The sequence below is a fragment of the Chiloscyllium plagiosum genome, unplaced genomic scaffold, assembly GCF_037043375.1.
Source record: "Chiloscyllium plagiosum isolate Xiang-an unplaced genomic scaffold, Cpla_swu_hap1 HiC_scaffold_7, whole genome shotgun sequence".
Classification (NCBI taxonomy): Eukaryota; Metazoa; Chordata; class Chondrichthyes; order Orectolobiformes; family Hemiscylliidae; genus Chiloscyllium; species Chiloscyllium plagiosum.
In genome coordinates, this window is record NW_028270145.1 from 89,569,559 (window position 1) to 89,591,893 (window position 22,335).

Consider the following 22,335-nt stretch of genomic DNA (forward strand, 5'->3'; position numbering starts at 1 on the left):
AATGTATCCATATTTATTCCTGCCTGTCTTATTTTAACAGAATTGCTAGCCCATTTGTTCTGAATAGTTTAATAGGTGCATTAAAACACAGGCTGGAGCATATGCAAGCACAATAAAAATAACACAAGGAGGAAAATAAACCGAGTGTGCTATAAAATTTGCACTGCCGGTGACCTGGATCTGCATTTGTGGTATATTTTAATTCCTGCCAAAACTGTTTTATTTTTAATTTGAATCAGGACAATTCATTTAATACCTTATTTATGATACAGGGTGGATTTTACAAATCTCCTGGCTTCAATAAATGGACAAAAGTTTCTGCAGGGCTTGATTATCTGCCCACATGTGCTCCTGGAATAAAGAATTCAAGGCCACAGGTGCTGATCACCAAAATCAAACTTTCCGATCAACTTTAAATGCAAAGCTTGTGCATTGATGTGATCCTCCACAGATGTGAACTCAAAATCTAGGTTGACACTTCAGTACCGCAGAAGAAGTACTGCACTGTTGGAGGTACTAATTTTTAAATATTAAGCTGAAACCTATTCACATGGGTGTAAAAGACTCAGTGGCATGATTAAAAGAGAAGAGTTGATGACTTCTCCTCATCAATATGTATCTCTGTTCAATACCTAATACACTATGTCTGGGCATTTATTTTGTTGCTTTTGGTGGGAGCTTTTTGAGCACAAAGTGACCATTGTGTTTCGTACAGCATCAATGTGACTACACATGAAAAAATACTTTTAGTCTGTAGCCAGATTAAGTTAAAGCAGATGGAATATAATGTGGAGAAGCAGGAGGTACTCTACTTGGTAACAAGAATAAGAAAGCAGAATATTTTTCAAAGATCTGGAAATTGTAAATGTTAATGTTTGGAGGCACCTGGATGTACTTGTAGAAGGAAGACATAGGAAAGGTGACAGCCTACAGGTAGTATCACTAAACTGTTAATCCAGAGACCCAGGTAATGTTCTGGGGACCTGGGTTCAAATCCTACCATGGCAGATGGTGGAATTTGAATTCTATAAAATCTGGAACTAAGAATCTAATGAGGATCATGAATCTGTTGCTGACTATCAAGGAAAACAAAGATCTGTTTCACTCTTGTCCTTTTGGGAAGGAAACTGCCACCTTTATCTTGTCTGGCTTACATGTGATTCTTGATGGACAACAATGTGGTGTTGACTACCCTCTGAGCAATTAGGGATGAGCAATAAATACTGACCCAGCCAGTGATGCCCACATCCCATGAATTAATATTTTAAAAAACTCAATTGGCTGTAAAAGTGCATTGAACTATTCAAAGGTCAGGGAGCTTAAAGCGGCTCTAATTAAGATATGACTTAGGTTTTCTAGTACACACTGGGATGATAACTTCCTGTTGTTTTAAATGGCGCTGTGAAAGGAGCATGTGTTCCTCTTGAGAATCATAAGGTTGACTTAAAATTGGGCCTTGGGTCTTATTGACGTTATTTGGGCAAACCTTCAGCATCTGTCATGCCTTAATCCATATGCAGTTTGACACTTCCCTTACTAGCAGCAACTAGTTAAAGTTTTACAGGAAAACAGCAAAGTGTTGCTAACATAGGTTAAAAGCAGTTTTCAGAGGTGCAACAATCCAGGGACTCAATTTAGCTTCACAATGAATGTTAAATAAAACTTCTTCATGGTGACTTATTGATCAGCCACATCCACCTGAGCAAAGCAGACACATAAACTGCACCACAAGTAATATGTAATCCAGTTCCCACCACAAGTAATATGCAATGATCTCCCCTAAAAGCTTTCCCATCTTCCCTCTCCAAAGTTTCAGCCTTATCTCTCAGGCCTTTCTTCACATTTCTCCTCCCCAATTGAGGTCTGGAACTTCATCCGCAAAGTGTCTGGCTTACACCAGTCCCTGTCCACATACCCTTGTCCTTGAAGCTTTTCATCGTCTGGCCTCAAATGCCCAAGCCCACTCCACATGATCTCTGTTCCCTCTGATCTCTGAAAATATGTCACATGAAAGGTTAATGCGTAAAGTGATTGTGTTCTGGTAACATTACGGATAGAAGATTGGGTAAAGGACATGAAATGGAGTTTCGCGATATGCAACATGGGAGGCTGTGACAAGACGAGTGTCATGAGGACCAGTGATGACAGGGTCACAGCTATTTATAATCGATTCAGTTACATAAGAGTAATGAACATAAGTTTTCAGCTACAAAGCTAATAGGGAATGCAAGTTATAGGAGGTTAAAACAATACTGTAAAGAGATATAGACAGGTTAAATGTGTGGCAGATGGAATATAATGTGAAGAAACAGGAGGATATCCTGCTTGGTAGTAAGATTAAGAAAGCAGAATTTTTTTCAAAAGGTATAGGAAATGTAAATGTTGATGTTTGGAGGGACTTGAATGTGTTTGTACAAGGAAGACGGAGAGGTAATATTTGAGTACAAAAAAAAACATTTTGGCAAATTGCATGTTAGCTTTTATTTCAAGATGATTTGATAACAAGAATAAAGAAATATTAGTAAAACTGTAGTCTTTTTGTGTATAGTGAGCAATTCTGTCTCCATATTATAATGAAACAAATCATAACCTGGAATTACTTTTAGCATTCTTGCCTTATCCTCAAAAGACCAGTAAAATATGTTGAGTGTGTGTGGGTTCCTTCAAGCCTGAAGTGGTATGGTGTCCATGAGGATAACCACCTTTCTGGTTTAACTAGAAGAGACTATGCTGAGTAAACATAAGAAGTTTCATGCATTACTGCAACTATTTACAGATAAAATGTCTAAGATCGACATTACTACAGTGACTACGAGGAGCACACTAATCTCAGGTTAATCTCCTACCAGTTCCGACTTTGTATAGATATTCTCTAATTAACCTGCTCAGGGATATTATTACACACTTTTGGAGAAGGTGAAACTTGAAGTAAGGCCTCCTAGCTTAGAGATAGGGACACAACTGCTGCAGCATAAAACTCCTAAATTTCACCATCTAAGTCCTCAGATCATAAGAAATAGGAACAGGAGTAGGCCATTTGACCTCTTTGAATCTGTTCCACCATTCAGTAAGATCATAGCTGATCCGACATTCCTCTTTTGTATGTTTTCCCTGTAACGCTTGATTCCCCTACTGATCAAGAATCTATCGATCTCAGCTTTAAATATAAACAAGGACTCTATCCCCACAGCTCTGAAGTTTGTATGCATTTGATGGTGCAGGCCTGACTGAGTCAGGGGCCCCAATACAATCCTGTGGTTTTAGAAATCATTTGATCTGCAATGAAACTTTGGTATTGCACATTCTCATGTCAGTTCAGAAGCTCCCTCTTTCAGTTCTGCCAATCCTTCATCTGTATATGCTATTTTACACATATTGAATGTTTGACTGACATTTGATTCGCAAAGACTTGAGTAAGCATCTATATCCTCCTTCAGTCAAAGCAAGCTAATGACTTAAATATTATTGTAGTCACTTCAAAAGAACACATCAAAAATATTTCGATATTTCCCAAGGAACAAGGTATAGACATAGAATGAAATTCACTAAACCTTCTCGTTGAGAGTATGAGTAAAATGACCATTATATCCCTGCTCCCATGTGGATGAACTTTGTAAGATCTTGTGCTTAGCGACACAGCTCAAAGGTTTTTTGGATCATATTAATGTCCCAATGGTTTTGTACTGTTAGGTAATTACCTTGAAGCTATTGTATTGTATACAGGTTTCATATTGTATAATGGCAACATGTCTTGTATTATGTGACTGAGCATTCAATAAAGAAATTTAATCATAAAACATAATATAGAAACTTTGTAAGAAAGCTGAGGTGAGATGTTATAAGATTTTGCACATTTTATTTGGGCTAATAAAAGGGAAACAATTTCATTAAAAAAAATAGTAATCTAGCTTCTAAGTACCATCTTCTGAAATGTAGTCGCCACAGGCTTTGTTCATGATGAATTTGTCATTAAACCTCTCACACCTGCTTAGCAACACAACTCCACAGCGTTGAAGTTTTCCTCTTGGTGCCTGTCTCGTTTACTTGCTCCCCAGCAGGGTCCGGCAATGCTAATGGACTCACAGCAGTGCAGCGTACTGCAGTTATTACAGGTCTAATTCAGTCATTAACATTTCATTAATGGAATGGCCTCCTGGCTGTCTGCATGATTGCCTGGGATATTGATGAACACTCCAATTCTGCCAACTGCCACTTAATAGAAGACTTCCACTAGATGAAGTCTGCAGAATATAGCAGACTGGCAGGGGACAAAAAAAAATCCCATTGTGGAGTGGCCTACCAAAAGGCTCATCTAAACACATTTATCCTGGCTCCTCTGGGTGTCAGGGCAAATAAAATGGAGAGACAACAAGACAATCTATTGAAATGTCATGTGCTGTTTCATCGTGGGAGACATCTCAAGCTCAGTGTATGGGCACATCCTTCATTCCTTTATGCAGTTTTCTCATCCGTTAAGGGAATTTGTTCTCTCTCTCGATTAAACTGGGGTGATTCGGTCACATGAAAGCAAAAGCAAAACATGATCTTAATTTGTTCTCATTTTTTTACTTTAACATGCCAAACTTGCATTGTGAGGAGTCATAAACAGAATGTAAATACATAGCATATGTACAGCCTGGAAAGAATTTACCTATCTTGCTTTCTGCAAAGTCTCAAAAATATATGACTTGCATCAGAGTAATATTTTAAACAATTATTTCAAAGTGAATATGTTTGGTCAAAACTGAAATATTATAATATATACATTGATGACGCTAACTCTAAAACACTCATTTCGTCACTGTTCAAGAGTTATCTTGTCAGCCTTGCTTGTGGAGATATTTCTCAAATCTTATCACTGGTTGTGATATGACCTTTACTCCTTTTTCTAGTTCCACATAAATTTTAAAAATAAACACTCTTATACCTTTATTATGATGGAAACAAAAGCCGTGAAATACAACAAAGTCAAGATGTAAATGGGAAAAGAGACAGTGAGCAGAATTTGCTGTCAAAATATTGTTGAGGCTAATGGGACTCCCTATTATTTATGAACAAGTAGTACATCTACTTCAGGCGAGAAATTCGAATATCAAAAGGTTGTTGCACTGCTCCACTCTCTGCTTTGTGACAATGGCTTCTTGCTTGCTCTTCGTCTCTTGTTTTTCTGCAGGAATGTGCTGTAATTTCCCATTACTTACCCATTCAAAGTGACACAGAAAATGAAGTCTTGTCCTTAAAAGCATAAGCACCATTTTAAAAATCTGATAAGTATTAATGACTGCCAACTGGTTTCTCTGGGCTAAAAGTGAACCGCTACAAATGTATTATTTATTCAGGTTTAGAATTTCTCCATGAAATTTGAGAAGCGTGATGTATCATTTTAAATTGTATTCTCTTTCTCTCCTTTGTTTTCCACCTACTCCAATCTTGCTTTCTTTATTTCTCTTTCTTGTGTCATTTGAGATCAACTTTAGCTGGTTTACCTAATTCACAATCTAATTCAATCTTTCCACTGCTTTCAAAACCTTAAATTCTATTGGATAAGATTAAATCCTGTTGGGTGCCCCGTTCATCCATATCCCAGATGCCCAAATTTTGACTGTGACATTATCAATTCACACTTCGGCAACTTTGTGGACACACTTTTGTTTAAGTTGAAAGCAAATTGGTTAATCTGACTAAGGGCACATAAAATTAAATGCCCAAAACAGTAGAAATAGGCTCATTGAGTAAGGCATCAGTCCAGTGACTTAGCAAAGCTTACCGGATAAAAATAAGAAATGCTAAGAATTCACAGCCAGAATGTCAGTAGAGAAAAGGTAGGTTACAAATTTTCTGTGTACAACACACTCCAAAGATTTTGACGGACCCTCTCATGCTTTCAGCATTTTCTTCTGTGCTTTAACCATTCTATTGTTCTGTTGTATACTATTTCCAGCATTTTCCAGCATTTCAATAGGCAAAGGTTCTTTTTTTTAATCAATACCTAAAATGTAGCACCTACCATACAATAAAACCATTTAGGATCAGAGTCAGTGACATGAAATATCTGTACAAGTGAAAAACAAATTCGGCAGACCCACCAAAATGGAGAGAGCTTCGAACATATTTGAAATTGGTGGATAATTGGGAAATGTATGGTACAACAGTAGCATAAACAAGTTAATAAAAACAAGCAGATTTAATGCATTATGCAGTTGCATTAACTAGAAAGGGAAAGAAAATAACAAAAAAATACATTAGTGGGCTGTACAATTAGGTCACATTTTGCACAAAACATTTTGGCCAACAATTTAGACAATTGAAAATAGGAGTGCAAATAATAGAGTCCCAGAGTAGCTATTTCAAATGTCCCCATTAAATGCTTCATTTGCACCATAACTGCCCAATGTTAATTAAATTGACTTTTGTTTTAGCTTTGTGCTTCTCTTATTTCAAGCACTGAAGACAGTTAAGCTGCTTTATAATTTCATGAGAAAGCGGCTTTGATATGGGAATAGTCACCGTGACATTCTTGCAGACACATCCTCACTCACTCATAACACAATGCCTTTATTAAGATGTTCATTTATTCAAAGTTCTTGCTTCAGATTTCTAACCAAGGAATATTATCTATCCAGTTATGAGCTTTATAAATCCTATTAAGTTGTGTTTCATCCCATTATTGCAGCAATAAACAATGGCATTTTCACCTGTTTGAATAAACCTGCCACAGACGTTTGGCTGTTACTCAATTTATTGGAATTGTACTGAGAAGGTTCAAGATGGTTGAACAGGTTTTCCTCTCAGGGATGAATTAAGGTCTAGCGATCCTGCAAAAGCTTCTTAACATGGGGAAGAGGGTTTTGATTTATTAGCTTACTGTGTGGTTAGAGAAGTTTTATTTATGCTAAAATAACAGTACATTGCAGGCCTATTCCACTTATATGTTCTAGATGTGGATGCAGTCCAGAAAAGCCAGTTTGAAAAAGTCAATTAATAATGTTTTCTTTTCTCCCCTACCACTCATGAATCTCTCTCCATCACAGTGGTATAGAGGGCCTATGCCTACAAGACAGGCAGCACAAATCCATCAGGTGAGCAGTCAATAGAGGTCACCATTGTCAGCAGCTTACCACCGATATTTAATCGGTATTGAAGACTACTTCATCTCAGGCTTCAGGGTTCCATCATTTGGTGAAAGGGATCATTCCCCTTGCTCATTTGATGAGTAGTGATTGTAACCATGGCCGAGTGGATCTCATTGACGATAGGACCCTTGATTGGGTTGTTAAGCTGGGCCAATCTGGGAGCCATGGCTGACAGATACAAACAGGACATGCCATTTGCTTGGATACAATAAAATAGCTGGTTAGGCCATAAAAAAAAACATAAACAGGACATTCAGAAGGTCTCCTCTGTCTGGGGATTGGGTTTGAGCTGGTTCCTCATAGGCATTTGCAGTGCACATGCAAATAAAGGGTGACTTGGTGATGGGATATCGAACTCTGTGCAGTTATTTCATGGTGAAAGGGGGATCGTTCTTCTTGCTCAGTTGACATTCACAAAATGGCCAAAATGAAATTTCTAATTCCACTTTTCTATTATACTTGGTCAAATAATTCTCAGACATGGAATAGTTATGCAACTGGTTGAAATGGTGATTAACAGTTGTGCAGCAGAGAAATCAAATGAGTAAAAGTATAGTTCAAGAACTGATTTGATTATTTGTTACTGGAGCTAATTGAAAATGATCACGTTATTGATTCTGTTACAAATGTTTGGTGAACCTGACGTGCACAGCGAGGTTATTAATCAGAAATAAATTCAGGAATTTGATAAGCAAATGACTGGATGTTTCTTTCTAAATCCTAATACCCCATCGATTGCTAAAACACAAATGCATTTGCAGCATGAATTAACCCTCAACAAATCATAGTTAATTTTCCTGAGGTCCCCTCATTATTTAAGGATCAGGCTTTTATTTTTTTAAAATCAGAAATAGAATCCCTACAGTGTGGAAAGAAACCAAATGGCCCAACAAGTCTGCACCAATCCACCCCACCCAGACCCAGCATTCCCACCCTACATTAACAACAGCCAACCCACCTAACCTGCAGGTCTTTGGACTGTAAGAGGAAACCAGAACACCCGGAAGAAATCCATGCAGACCCAAAGGAGAATGTACAAACTCCACACAGATAGTTTCCAAGGCTGAACTGAACCTGTGAGGCAGGAGGTCTAACTACTGAGCCACTATGTTGCCCTAATTTTTAGGATTTCATAGAATCTCTATAATGTGGAAACAGGCCACGTGACCCAATAAATCCACACTGACCCTCCAAAGGGTAACCTACCCAAACCCCTTCCTTATTACGAGAGAAAATGAGGTCTGCAGATGCTGGAGATCAGAGATGGAAATGTGTTGCTGGAGAAGCGCAGCAGGTCAGGCAGCATCTAGGGAACAGGAGAATCGACGTTTCGGGCATTTGCCCTTCTTCAGGAATGAGGAAAGTTTGTCCAGCAGGCTAAGATAAAAGATAGGGAGGAGGGACTTGGGGGAGGGGCGTCGGAAATGTGATAGGTGGACAAACTTTCCTCATTCCTGAAGAAGGGCTAATGCCCGAAACGTCGATTCTCCTGTTCCCTAGATGCTGCCTGACCTGCTGCGCTTCTCCAGCAACACATTTCCATCCCTTCCTTATTACCCCTGACTAATGCACCAAATCTACACATAGCAGAATGCTATGGGCAATTTAGCATGGCTAATTCACCTAACCTGTACATCTTTGGATCATGGGAGAAAAGTGGAGCACCTGGGAGAAACCCATGCAGACCTAGTCACCCAAGGCCAGATCTGAACCTGGGCTCCTAACACTGTGAGGCAGCAGTGCCAACCACTAAGCCACCATACCACCCAACATATGATGAGCGTGATTATCAGTGTGATGCAAGCTTAGGTCTTCTGATAGTGCAGTACTGCTAGAAAAACCAATACCTCTCGCCTCTCTCTTTTTCTTTCTAACTATTGAAAGGAATCTAAATACTATGCATGTTGTAAGTATCATATTACTGCTCCACAGCCGGTATATAATATTCAGGTCTTATGTTCACATCTTTGCTAGCTAATGAATTGGGACACAGTATGGTCTCCCTTCCATGAGCTGTTGAAAAAGTTTTCTCCTACTGGGGCCCTAGAAAGCAGGACAATTGGAAGGCTATTTAAAAGAAACCTCTACCAAGTTACTTGATTAGATTGTTAGCAAGCACTGCCCACCTAGGGCACCATCAAAATGGAAGATTGTTTTACTTTAAAACATCTCCCACTTAATCCTGTTGGAAAGATGATGAATGGAAATCCTACTAGACAGAGGAATTCTCAGAAAGAATCACTCAATCTGAAACGTGAATTCTGATTTCTCTCCACAGATGCTGCCAGACCTGCTGAGCTTTTCCAGAAATTTCTGCTTTGGTTTGTGTTTATCCTGTCAGAATCTGCAGTGAAGGACAGGCAGCACTGTAGATATTTTTAATCCACTTGCCCACCAGATATGTCATAATACACCTCTGGAGCAGATGGGACCAAAACTGAGCCTCCTGACCCTGAGGCTTGTTATATTAAATCTAGTGATGTCGTTGCTCACAATCCTAAATTATTTAACCACATGAGCTTTCTTAATCAAATTTGCTCTTCACCATTCTTTCGTGTGCTTTTCCCTCCTTTCTAGATACTTTGCAGCATTTACCATTTCATTAGCCAAGACAACATATGATCCTACATGTCAGCCGATAGCTGATTACTAGAACTTGACAATATGGCCTTTTGCTGTCGAACCAACTATATTTATGTCGCCATATACCCACAGTGTATGAATGAAACTGCATATAAGATGACAAGGTCGAATCAATATTCCACCTTGCCACAGTCAAATTATTTGTCTTCACTACTGATGAATTAGACAGCTAAGTAGCAAGATAACACAAGTTACTTATTGCATTTTTTTTCTCTGTTTCATTAGTGACATGAATTTTCCTTTTGTTGCTGCAGTTAATTTACTATTACAAGAAGCCTACTCCTCCGGAATTAACTTGTATTATTGAAGTATTTAAATTGTATTTGATTGTCAATTGATGCACATTGGAGTCCATGTCATGTGATAATGAATAAAATGAGAAAGCTTTTGGAAATGAGAAGTTTTTTTTTAAAAAATGAACATTGTTTACACTTACCTGCAAATATACTCTAGTTTTGCACTTTTGAAATGTACCATAAACAGTTCACTGGATTTATATCCATTGTTATTGAAAGGCCAAATTAAGAGGTTCTCCTCCTCTTTCATTCCCAGCACCAATGCCTTCCCAACAATAGACAATTATTCCAAAAATGGGAAATTAAGGAGGAATTATAACTGCCAGCGGATTTCTGTTTGGGAAGTATTGGATTTCTTAAACACTCCACTTACCAGTTTACTAATGAGACGGGGAAGAATAAAGGTGGAAGTGGCTATTGACCGAAGGAAATTAATGCACTCAGGTAAGTGTAGGAAACGAGCTTTGTGGAGGTGGTGGGAGAGGGGCGGATCTTGTGCCACAGGAGATATAGGAGTCCTTATATTTAATTATGGGGCCCAGACACATTTAAAAAACCTGAAATAAATACAAAATGCTGGAGAAACTCAGTGGGTCTGGCAACATTTGCAGAGAGAGAAATAGAGTTAATGATTTGAGTTCAATATGACTATTCTTCAGAAAAAGAGTTCTAAAGAAGAATGATATTACAGAGAAGAGTTGTATTAGACTTAAAACATTGACTCTGTTTCTCTCCCTACTGATGCTGACAACCTGCTGAATTTCTCCAATATTTTCTCAATTTATTTCAAAACTGTGGCATCTGCAGTATTTTGCCTTTGTTTAAGTAAGCCATATATTTATTTTGAATGGGCTTTACAGTTTCAAATCCTCTTCACGTTTGGTTGTACCTGGTGAAAAAAACCATCAGCACTCCATGATATTAATGGGCAATAATTTGCATATTTAAAGAATGAAGTTGCCTACGTTAGGCAGGTATTTTGCCTGCCTGATCGGAAGGTTAGGTTAAAATTCAAGATGAGAGAATCCTGCTGGACACCAACAGCAAGTCAGTCAACTGATTTTAAATGTCCACCTGCTGGACAGAAACTGATAGCAGGTACGGTTAAAGTTGGCGCTCATGTTAGTGTTACAACAAAACTGAATCAACAGTGACCTTTAGTGGTCAGATGATGTGCAAGTACTAACAGATAAAGTGGAATTTTCTTGAAGAAAAGGCAATAGTAGTCACTAGCCAAACAATAATGAAACATCCTACACTATTCATAAAATGTGGAAACAGTATTTCTGAAAACATTATTTGGTATATGCATATAAACCAAAGCGCGCTCCAAGCTAGTAAATCAAATGTGGAAAGTACCCTTGAAAATTCATTAAATTGTCTTCAGTATGTAAAATGACTGCTGAGAAATTTTGATTAATTTCCACACAAATGCAAGAAAATGTGAAGTGGCAATGGGAAATTATTTCACTGCTGCCGTGTGCCTTTGGGTTCCTGGTTAAACAGTGCATACTCAGTTGTTTACTCTGGAGTCATTCCAGCGCTGTGGAAAAGCAGCACTTTGGCAGTGGAAGTGCAAGACTGGAGTCACACTGATGTGAATGAATCAAGAGCTACTCTCCACAGAGACACTCCTAGGGGGTTCTCCCATAGAAAAGTGACTTGTTTATTGCTGCACAGCAGTCTTGAGCTTTGAAGAAACAAAAGCAAATGTGCCACATGTGCATCACAGCTCAGCAAACAATATAATCTGCAGGATTCTCTATTCAGGATCATTTGAAGAGAAATAAAAGGACACAATCATTATTATAATAAACTATACATATGTTATACTCCTGTGAAATTTCTGAAAAGTATAATTAAATTATACTGCAGCACCTGTCAATTGATTATGAGCATCCTTCGGATCAAATACCACAATATGCAAATGTACCTTTTCTCTATTTCTGTGGCATTTCCCTAAGAAAACTACGAATGAGCCATTGCTAGTCATGTGAGTCACACAGAGCGTTTATTATGAATGCAAGTAACCTTTTCACTGCATTGTGTAAACTACCAAATCTCAGCAAATACAAATATACATAATCTACAGTTTAGTGATGGGAATCTGTTGGTCATTCTAAATAATTCAAATGTTGTTGTTGCAATGTTTCATAATCTCCCCAGGAAAATGACTGCTTTGCATGTTGCTAATGTTTATGATGGTTTTAGTAAATAAGCAGTCGCAGTGAGTTTAGTGAATAATTGGATGGTTAGTGTGGATAACACCAATAAATTAGAACCAAATTACCCTTGGTTAGTATTCTGATGATGGATGATGGAAGTAGGACAGGGGGTTGGTTGATGTTTGCCATTTCAGCTATCTTCTCTTCCCCCTTATTTATCCTGACCTGAACTCCTAGTTTCCTTTAATATCTCCATGTCATTTGCTTGGACTTCCAAAATTCTTCCAATCCATGAGGTCCTTTCTTACTTTCTTGAACTTCCATTCTACTCAATTGCTAATTAATTCACTCATTTCCCGATGACCTCCCAAAAGGTCCTTGCACTCAGAACTCCTTTCCTACAAGGTAAAAACAATGACTGCAGATGCTGGAAACCAGATTCTGGATTAGTGGTGCTGGAAGAGCACAGCAATTCAGGCAGCATCCGAGGACAGGCAAAATCGACGTTTCGGGCAAAAGCCCTTCATCAGGAATAAAGGCAGAGAGCCTGAAGCATGGAGAGATAAGCTAGAGGAGGGTGGGGGTGGGGAGAGAGTAGCATAGAGTACAATAGGTCAGTGGGGAAGGAGATGAAGGTGATAGGTCAGGGAAGAGAGGGTGGAGTGGATAGGTGGAAAAGGAGCTGGGCAGGTCGGACAAGTCCGGACAAGTCGAGTTGCTGGAGGTTAGAAACTAGGATGAGGTGGGGGAAGGGGAAATGAGGAAACTGTTGAAATCCACATTGATGCCCTGGGGTTGAAGTGTTCCGAGGCGGAAGATGAGGCGTTCTTCCTCCAGGCGTCTGGTGGTGAGGGAGCGGCGGTGGAGGAGGCCCAGCACCTCCATATCCTCGGCAGAGTGGGAGGGGGAGTTGAAATGTTGAGCCACTGGGCGATTTGGTTGATTGATGCGGGTGTCTCTGAGATGTTCCCTAAAGCGCTCTGCTAGGAGGCGTCCAGTCTCCCCAATGTAGAGGAGACCGCATCGGGAGCAACGGATACAATAGATGATATTAGTGGATGTGCAGGTAAAACTTTGATGGATGTGGAAGGCTCCTTTAGGGCCTTGGATGGAGGTGAGGGAGGAGGTGTGGGCACAGGTTTTACAGTTCCTGCGGTGGCAGGGGAAAGTGCCAGGATGGGAGGGTGGGTCGTAGGGAGGCGTGGACCTGACCAGGTAGTCACGGAGGGAACGGTCTTTGCGGAAGGCGGAGAGGGGTGGGGAGGGAAATATATCCCTGGTGGTGGGGTCTGTTTGGAGGTGGCGGAAATGTCGGCGGATGATTTGGTTTATGCAAAGGTTGGTAGGGTGGAAGGTGAGCACCAGGGGCGTTCTGTCCTTGTTGCGGTTGGAGGGGTTGGGTCTGAGGGCGGAGGTCCGGGATGTGGATGAGATGCGTTGGAGGGCATCTTTAACCACGTGGGAAGGGAAATTGCGGTCTCTAAAGAAGGAGGCCATCTGGTGTGTTCTGTGGTGGAACCGCTCCTCCTGGGAGCAGATACGGCGGAGGCGGAGGAATTGGGAATACGGGATGGCATTTTTGCAAGAGGTAGGGTGGGAAGAGGTGTAATCCAGGTGGCTGTGGGAGTCGGTGGGTTTGTAGAAAATGTCAGTGTCAAGTCGGTCGTCACTGATGGAGATGGAGAGGTCCAGGAAGGGGAGGGAGGTGCCAGAGATGGTCCAGGTAAATTTAAGGTCAGGGTGGAATGTGTTGGCGAAGTTGATGAATTGCTCAACCTCCTTGCGGGAGCACGAGGTGGCGCCAATGCAGTCATCAATGTAATGGAGGAAGAGGTGGGGAGTGGTGCCGGTGTAATTACGGAAGATCAACTGCTCTACGTAGCCAACAAAGAGACAGGCATAGCTGGGGCCCATACATGTGCCCATGGCTACCCCTTTGGTCTGGAGGAAGTGGGAGGATTCAAAGGAGAAATTGTTAAGGGTGAGGACCAGTTCGGCCAAACGAATGAGAGTGTCGGTGGAGGGGTACTGTTGGGAACGTCTGGAGAGGAAAAAACTGAGGGCTTGGAGGCCCTGGTCATGGCGGATGGAGGTGTAGAGGGATTGGATATCCATGGTGAAGATGAGGCGTTGGGGGCCGGGGAAACGGAAGTCTTGGAGGAGGTGGAGGGCGTGGGTGGTGTCTCGAACGTATGTGGGGAGTTCCTGGACTAGGGGGATAGGACAGTGTCGAGGTAGGTAGAGATGAGTTCAGTGGGGCAGGAGCATGCTGAGACAATGGGTCGGCCAGGGTGGTCAGGCTTGTGGATCTTGGGAAGGAGGTAGAACCGGGCAGTGCGGGGTTCCCGGACGATGAGGTTGGAAGCTGTGGGTGGGAGATCTGCGGGGTTTCCATTATTTGTTCTTAGTGAGAACCCAGTCTCAGTGTTCATGTACCAGAATTGATACAGTAATTCAAGAGAACATATCACAACATCCATCTGTTGTATACTGTTATATTATTAATTCTTTTTCTGATGTGAGTATAGCTGGCAAAACTAATAGTTATTGCCCATCCCTACTTGCTCTTAAACCAATTGTCTTACAAGACCATTTTTCAGAAGGCAGTTCTGAGTCAACTACAAACATGACTAACTGCCTGGTTTTATGTTTGTGTGAGAAAGTACTTGAGAGCTTAAAGTCTGAATGAGGAGGCAAAGAGCAACATACCATGACTGAGCAGAGATGTTGTGGGCATCCAAATAGGCAAAAGATGAGTGCATGTTAAGAAAGCAAAATAAGAATTTTGAGCCTCATCGTGCTCTGATGAATGAAATGGGTGCCTCTCACTGCATGCAAAGCAGAATAGCAGCAACATTGCAATGTAAGATAACAGTTATCTCCATAGTACAAGTGAAATATATTATGTGAGTTTGAGATGTGCCATGATGGTATTGTGAAGCTGGTGCTTTGTTAATGCCAACCTGCGTGGAGGACATAAATGGATGCTGTCCATGGAGCATACCTTGAGATTTTGGGGAATGCCAGCCAGAGTGAATGAGCTGGAAATGTGTTGCTGGAAAAGCGCAGCAGGTCAGGCAGCATCCAGGGAACAGGAGAATCGACGTTTCGGGCATAAACCCTTCTTCAGGAGTGAATGCCTTCTGAAGATGCTGGCAAACTGCAGCCACTAGGGTCCACATTTCCCTTTTGGTTTCTTTCTGACTGTGTGAGCTTCTGAGGTCCATGTGTGGCAGGATCTAGAGGTTAATGCCGTGACTAGCATGCTGATTCCAATCGCCAAATGCCGAACACTGGAGTGGATAAAGCCATGGATCTTCGAGGGAATGTTGTCTCTGCTGCCAATGGAAATGCAGGCTGCATAGAAAGAAGGTGAGGGTTAGGTAATAATAAAATGTTAATGCAAATAAGTATGTTCCTCGCTGCTGAAATGTGAGAATTTTAGCTAGCTGTTGAATATATATGTGGGCGGCACGGTGGCACAGGTGGGCGGCACGGTGGCACAGGTGGGTGGCACGGTGGCACAGTGGTTAGCACTGCTGCCTCACAGCGCCTGAGACCCGGGTTCAATTCCCGCCTCAGGCGACTGACTGTGTGGAGTTTGCACGTTCTCCCCGTGTCTGCGTGGGTTTCCTCCGGGTGCTCTGGTTTCCTCCCACAGTCCAAAGATGTGCAAGTCAAGGTGAATTGGCCATACTAAATTGCCTGTAGTGTTAGGTAATGGGTAAATGTAGGGGTATGGGTGGGTTGCGCTTCAGCGGGTCGGTGTGGACTTGTTGGGCCGAAGGGCCTGTTTCCACACTGTAATGTAATGTAACGTAATCTAATCTAATAAGCATAAATCTGACATTTTAACTCAATGTCAAGAAACCCAATTGTCTTGCATTGTCCAGATCAATCAGGGTCTGGGAGATTTTTGCCCATCATGCAGATGAACGATATTGCATCTGACAAAGCACCTCTGTCAACCCTTTCTCTGTCTCTACATGTCATACTGCTTGGCTGACATCCAGTGTCGGACTAACAGAGGTTTCTTGAAAATAAATATTATCACAAATATATGCTCTATGGAATTATCTTATTGACTGGTCTCATAGATTAAACTTTTAAAAGGGCATTTCACTGAAACAGATACTGACTTAAAGTGGCAGAAAGTTTGCATCTATGTATGCTCATGCATGTCAGAGTGAAATATGGAGAGTTCAACATGGACAATGACACCCCCGGAATTGTGAACAACTCCTTCTTATATCATCAATAGAGAGATGGATCATTCAGGAGTTAATAATTGGAACATTAGCTCTCAAAATTGCTAAGAGAAGCTGTGATTGACATTAGCTGTGATTGGCACTCAAATGAGTATAGTGAAAAGTTTATAAGTCTCCCCTTACAATGCCATTTTATATACAGAGGTGCATAGGTACAGCTTCTTCAGTTACAAGAATAGTTACAGTGTACACAACCAACCCAGTGAGAGATGTTGTATATTCTTTTGTATGAAAGCTTAAATTTGAATTTGGGCAGAAAACACACCAATGCTGAAGCAAACAACCCCCTGTTTTACTCATTCACAGGATGTGGGTGTCACTGGCGAGGTGATCATTTAATAGCAATCCCTAACTGCCCTAGAGAAGGTGGTGGTGATAGGCCTTCTTGAACCACTGTACCTCATGTAGTGAAGGTACACTCACAGTGCTGTTAGAGAGGGAGTACCAGGATTTACTGAATGTAGGATTTTATTTCAGGGTATTTGTATTGGATATGAGACTCGAGGCCCTCACATCAAAAAACGTCCACATAAAATAGATATACTCATTTTTCATCTCTTCATTCCTTAGGTTTAAAAATCAAGAGGCTTACACTGTAAAATCCTTCACTGAAATGTGATCCAGGTCTATGCTTGGAGGATTTAGGGGAATAATGAACATTCGCCGTGCTGAGGAATAATCAACTGCAGCACATTACATTTTAGTGCTAGATCTACCTATTAAAGTTCATTTGAAAGGGAGCATAATAATTTCTTACATGCCAATTAAACTTAAACACTATTATGTGATGTCATCAAGAAATAAGACCTCGATGACCCCATGATTTTTCCATTGCATAATTTTTCTTTCCATGAATTGCTAAAATAATAAGTAATAAGATGACTTTCATCAAAATATCAGGGTCAGAATAAGATTGGATTTCATAAAAATAAAACATTATAAATTCCCAATTATTTTCTGTGGAAATATTAAAACAATATTTCTATTAAAATGTGCTAGTGCCCCACATATTTTCCCTGCTTTTCTAAATACCTCATGGACACCGTGCCAACTATTGAAAAAGTATCTGGGTGGGAGTTAATTGGACCCCCACCTAATTATCAACTGTATAGCCAAAAGTAATTAAGTATCATTACAGCAGGTCATTATGGTCATCTTGAGGTTTTGCCTACTCAGTTGTTCTGTGTTCAAAGGTATTCCAGTGAAAACAAAAATGCCTCCTCACAATTGAAACTGTGCCTATAATGTGTGTAGGCAAGAGCTGGAAGTGTGAGATTCTAACTAAACAATGCTAGGATGCCTGTGATTTCCCAGAGGTGGTCACGATTACATAATAAAAAAAACAAAAGCTTGTTAAAGCAGAAACATATCATTTAGGATTGTATCTGACATATCCTTAATCCCAACTGTAAAATACATATGAAAAACCAGGCAGCAAGACCAAACAAATTGCTTCAACCCTCAAACATGCATAACTCTTAGTATGTGAACAGCCAGGTCAATAAACTTAGCACAACAGGAACTATGCAATGAAAATGTGCAACAGCGCCAAAAAGAATTGTGATGTTTAAAGCCTTGAAAGTAAAATAAAATAATAAAGAAACATGTCTATTGATCTGATTTTAGTGTCATGAAGTTATCTCTGGTTGGACTGTGGCAGACACTGATAATGCAGTGTGATTGGCTGCCATTAGTACACAGTGTGTTAATTTGACAATGATAATTGTGGTTGTATAGCAATTTTGCTCAGTGCAGACAACTGTCGATCAGAGTTTGAAATCAAATTCATTACAATTTACCTCAATAGAAAGGGATTTGGAGAGTCTTTACATTTTAATTTCAAAATAGTGATTGATTTTTACTTACAGAGTGGTCAGTTGAGAATAAATCTAATGAACTCAAAGGCATGTGTTTTTTTTTATTATGGCAGTACTTACTTAAATAGTCACAAGATCACAAGTTACTGATGAATATGAAAAGCCTTAATATAGCAGAGAATCAGAGATATGTTATCACACAGAAGGGGGCCTTTCAGCCCACTATGTCTGCACAAGCTCTTCAAATAAACATTACTACTGTCTGCCAATCCAGAGACCCAGCTAATGTTCTGGGGACCTGGTTTCAAATTCTGCTTTGGTAGATAGTGGAACTTGAATTCAATAAAAATCTGGAATCAAGAATCTAATGATCATGAAGCTATTGACAATTGTCAGAAATAACCACTAATTTACTTTAAAGAAGGAAAATTTTGTCCTTACCTGGTCTGGTCAACATGTGATTCCAGACCCATAGCAATGTGGTTGAGTCTTAACTGACTCTTAATTCTATCAAATTACAGTCACTGCTCCCTCGGAGTTCCTTCACCTTCAACTCCCTTTGCTTCATTGCACAATACTAAATCCAAAACTGCCTTCCCCGTAGTGGGCTTTCCCACAAGCTGCTCCAAAAAAGTCTCATAGATGTTTCACAAATTCATAGAATCCCTACAATGTAGGAGCAGGCCATTCAGCCCATACTGACTCTCTGAAAAGCAACATTCCCAATCCCGATAGCTCTGCATTTCCCATGGCTCATAGATTTAACCCACATATCTCTGGATGTGATGGGAAATTTAGTGTGGCCAACCCATCTAACCTGTACATATTTGGACTGTGAGAAGAAACCCATATAGGCACAGGACAAATGTGCAAACTCCCATAGTTTGTCCAAGGGTGAAATTGAACTGATGCTGTGAAGCAGAAGTGCTAACCACTGACTCACCATGCCACCCTTTTCTTGAGATCACTATTAACTGATTTTCCCAGTCCATTCTATGTTGAAGTCCCTTGTGATTATTGTACTAGTGCCTTTTTACATGTTTTTTCTATCTCCTGATGTATTTTCTTCCCCAAATCCTGACTACTGCTAGGAAGCTTATACACTCTCCCATCAGTGTCTTTTTAACTTTGCAGTTCCTCATCTCTACTCACCCAGATTTCACGCTTTCCACCTCTATAACACTACTGGCTATCGATTTAACTTCATTTCTTACCAACAAGGCAACCCCGCCTCAGCTGCCTGCCATTTTGATGGGACACATATCCTTGAATATTTAGTACCCAGTCCTGATTCTCTTGAAGTCACATCCAGGTGAAACCCACTGCCTGTCTATTTCAATGTGCACTTGTTTTGGATACTGTTTCAGATGAATTCTGCATTGCCTCTTGGACTCATGTGCCTTCCTTTTATCTTGATGGTGACAACAGGAAGAAGTACATTTGGCCACAGTTTTTTATTCTTTTACAGTTTGATCAGGATTTCACCCACACATTGTTGTGTAGCCAAACATTTGATTGACCATTTTAGCTGGTCAGTGCTATTGCTTTGGTTTTCCATTCCTTGCAATCATTTTGGATCATTATTTCTCATATTCCAAAATGATCCATAAGTTTATTTATCTGTTTTTGTTTTTCACAGATAGCACTTAAACAAGCCTCTTTTTATAAATCCTTCTATGCAGAATTGAAAGCTGAATGGGGGCTCTGAAGTAGTATTCAGAGACAGGCACATCTACAGAGTGTGATGGGGACTCTATGTTGCCACAGTCACCCATTACATGCATGAACCATATCACAGTTACTTGGAATATGTCTGAAGACCTGTACCTCAGATAGGGATCAGTAATTGAGAATTTCCCTTTCCTGTCATCTTCAAACTCTCTACACCAACGGTGCAATGAAACACATGAGTACACTGAACTTCTATAAAGCAAATGGCCACAGATAATGCTTATCGTATAATAGAAGTTGCTACATTTTACCAATCATATTGCTGCACTGTAATTCAATGGTTAGCACTGCTGCCTCACAGTGCCAGGGACCCAGATTCAATTCCACCCTTGGTCAACTGACTGTGTGGAGTTTGCACATTTTCCCTGTGTCTGATTGGGTTTCTTCCCCCAGTCCAACCATGTGCAGATTAGGTAAATTGGCCATGAGGAATGCAAGGTGACAGAGTTAGGGTAGGGGGATGGGTCTGGGTGGGATACTCTTCAGAGGGTCGGTGAGGACAGAGTGGGCCAAATGGCCTGCTTCCACACTGTAGGGAATTTTATGATATCAATGAAACCATCATTACTTCCTGATGCCAAAAGTCACAAAGGGGTGAGTTACCTCTTAATTATGTCTGACCAGTTTTGGCAAGCCAAAAAATTGGTAATCTGTTATATAAACTATTTGTACCCGTTGGGACTTCCTGGAGGTTCCTACAAGTGGGATTGTGTTAGATGTCAACACAGTTGTTTTTATTTGAATGATGGGCACTCCCATTGTCCTAGATATTTCTCTGGCTGTAATTGTTGACTTAATAAACATAGAGAAAAAAGACGAATACTTAAGCCTTCATAGATTGACAGGTCTCTGGGATCCTGGGTGCACGCCAAAGATGTGGCAAACAAGTTTAAAATGTTTCTTTTACTTTTTTAAATAACAAATTAAAATGCACAGGTTTTCAAGCTGCCAGAGGTCAAGGTATACTATGAGCAGTTGTGGATAAGAATACTGGTAGCAATGTTTTTAGTGTGTTTAATCTTTTATTGAGGTAGCAAAAATGTTTAGCAACACCCAATTGTTAGCACAATGAGTGGATTTGTGGTCTTGTGCTGGATCTGTGCCATACTCCGACCTCTCAATTGATGATCAGGGAAGTGCAAATGTTAAAGAAGGAAATAATGTTGAAGACAGTGGCCTCCATCCACTACAGGATACTTTCCCCACAAGCCAGGATTGGCATTGTTCCATTGATCTTTCTTGTTGCAAAGATATAATAATTCTTATTAGGGAAAAAGCATTATTTCCATAATGTAATGTCAATATACCAAATCAATAGTCGTGCCAGAATATTTGGCATAAATTGACCAACAAAAAATACACAAAAAACAAAAAAAAATAATAAAAAGTTTAGAAGGACCTTAAAATTCTGGCAAAAATGCTCCCATAGAATCACTTAACTGTAAACTACACAACTTGGAGGCACCAGGGATACATTTTATTTTGACTTTCCAATAATGTCATTTGTCCTTATTTTAATACTATTCCCTGCAGAGTGGTGAATAATTTTCATATCAGGACAAACTCCCTCCTCCCCAGAAAATTGAGTAAGGTGTTAAATCGATGAACAATAATGTAAAACATATCAGTTCGAATTTCTGAATGGTTATCATTACCCTATGTTTGTCAACTGAACCAAACTGATTGGAAGAGCTTATTAACACATTGTTGCAGTACGTTTTGCCATTTTATAGTGAGGGGGAAGCCACTGTAGTGTTAGGCTGCCAAAGGACCATGAAAAGCATTGGAAATGGCTCCAAGTTTACAATTGCCCACGAGATTAAAATTAATGTATTTAAACATTCAAAAGCATGTCAACCTGAAATGTCCTTATGTCATCCTGTAACCATTTTATTTAAAGTTAAACACAGTACTGTTGGGTGAACATACTAAAAATTGACTACAGCTGTGGGCAATGAACACTTTCCAGATCAAGTAATCAGAGGAAAGAAATAGTTTTCCTTTGCTCTTATCTAAACACCCATGTTCCATTTAGTTCTGAAAACAGTACACCTTTCCAATAGTGAGCCATATTAATTACCTTATTCTTCTTCACAGGAACAAAAATAAAAGTGTGACATGAAGTAAATAATACAATCCTAAAATAACGCTGTCAGACCCAATGCAAAGCACTATACAATTGCTAAGCACTTTGGTGAGATAGGAGGAGCTACGACCACAATGTAATTAATTTAAAATGGGTATTTGCTAAAGCCTGGCCTGACAGTTCATTTGGTACTAAT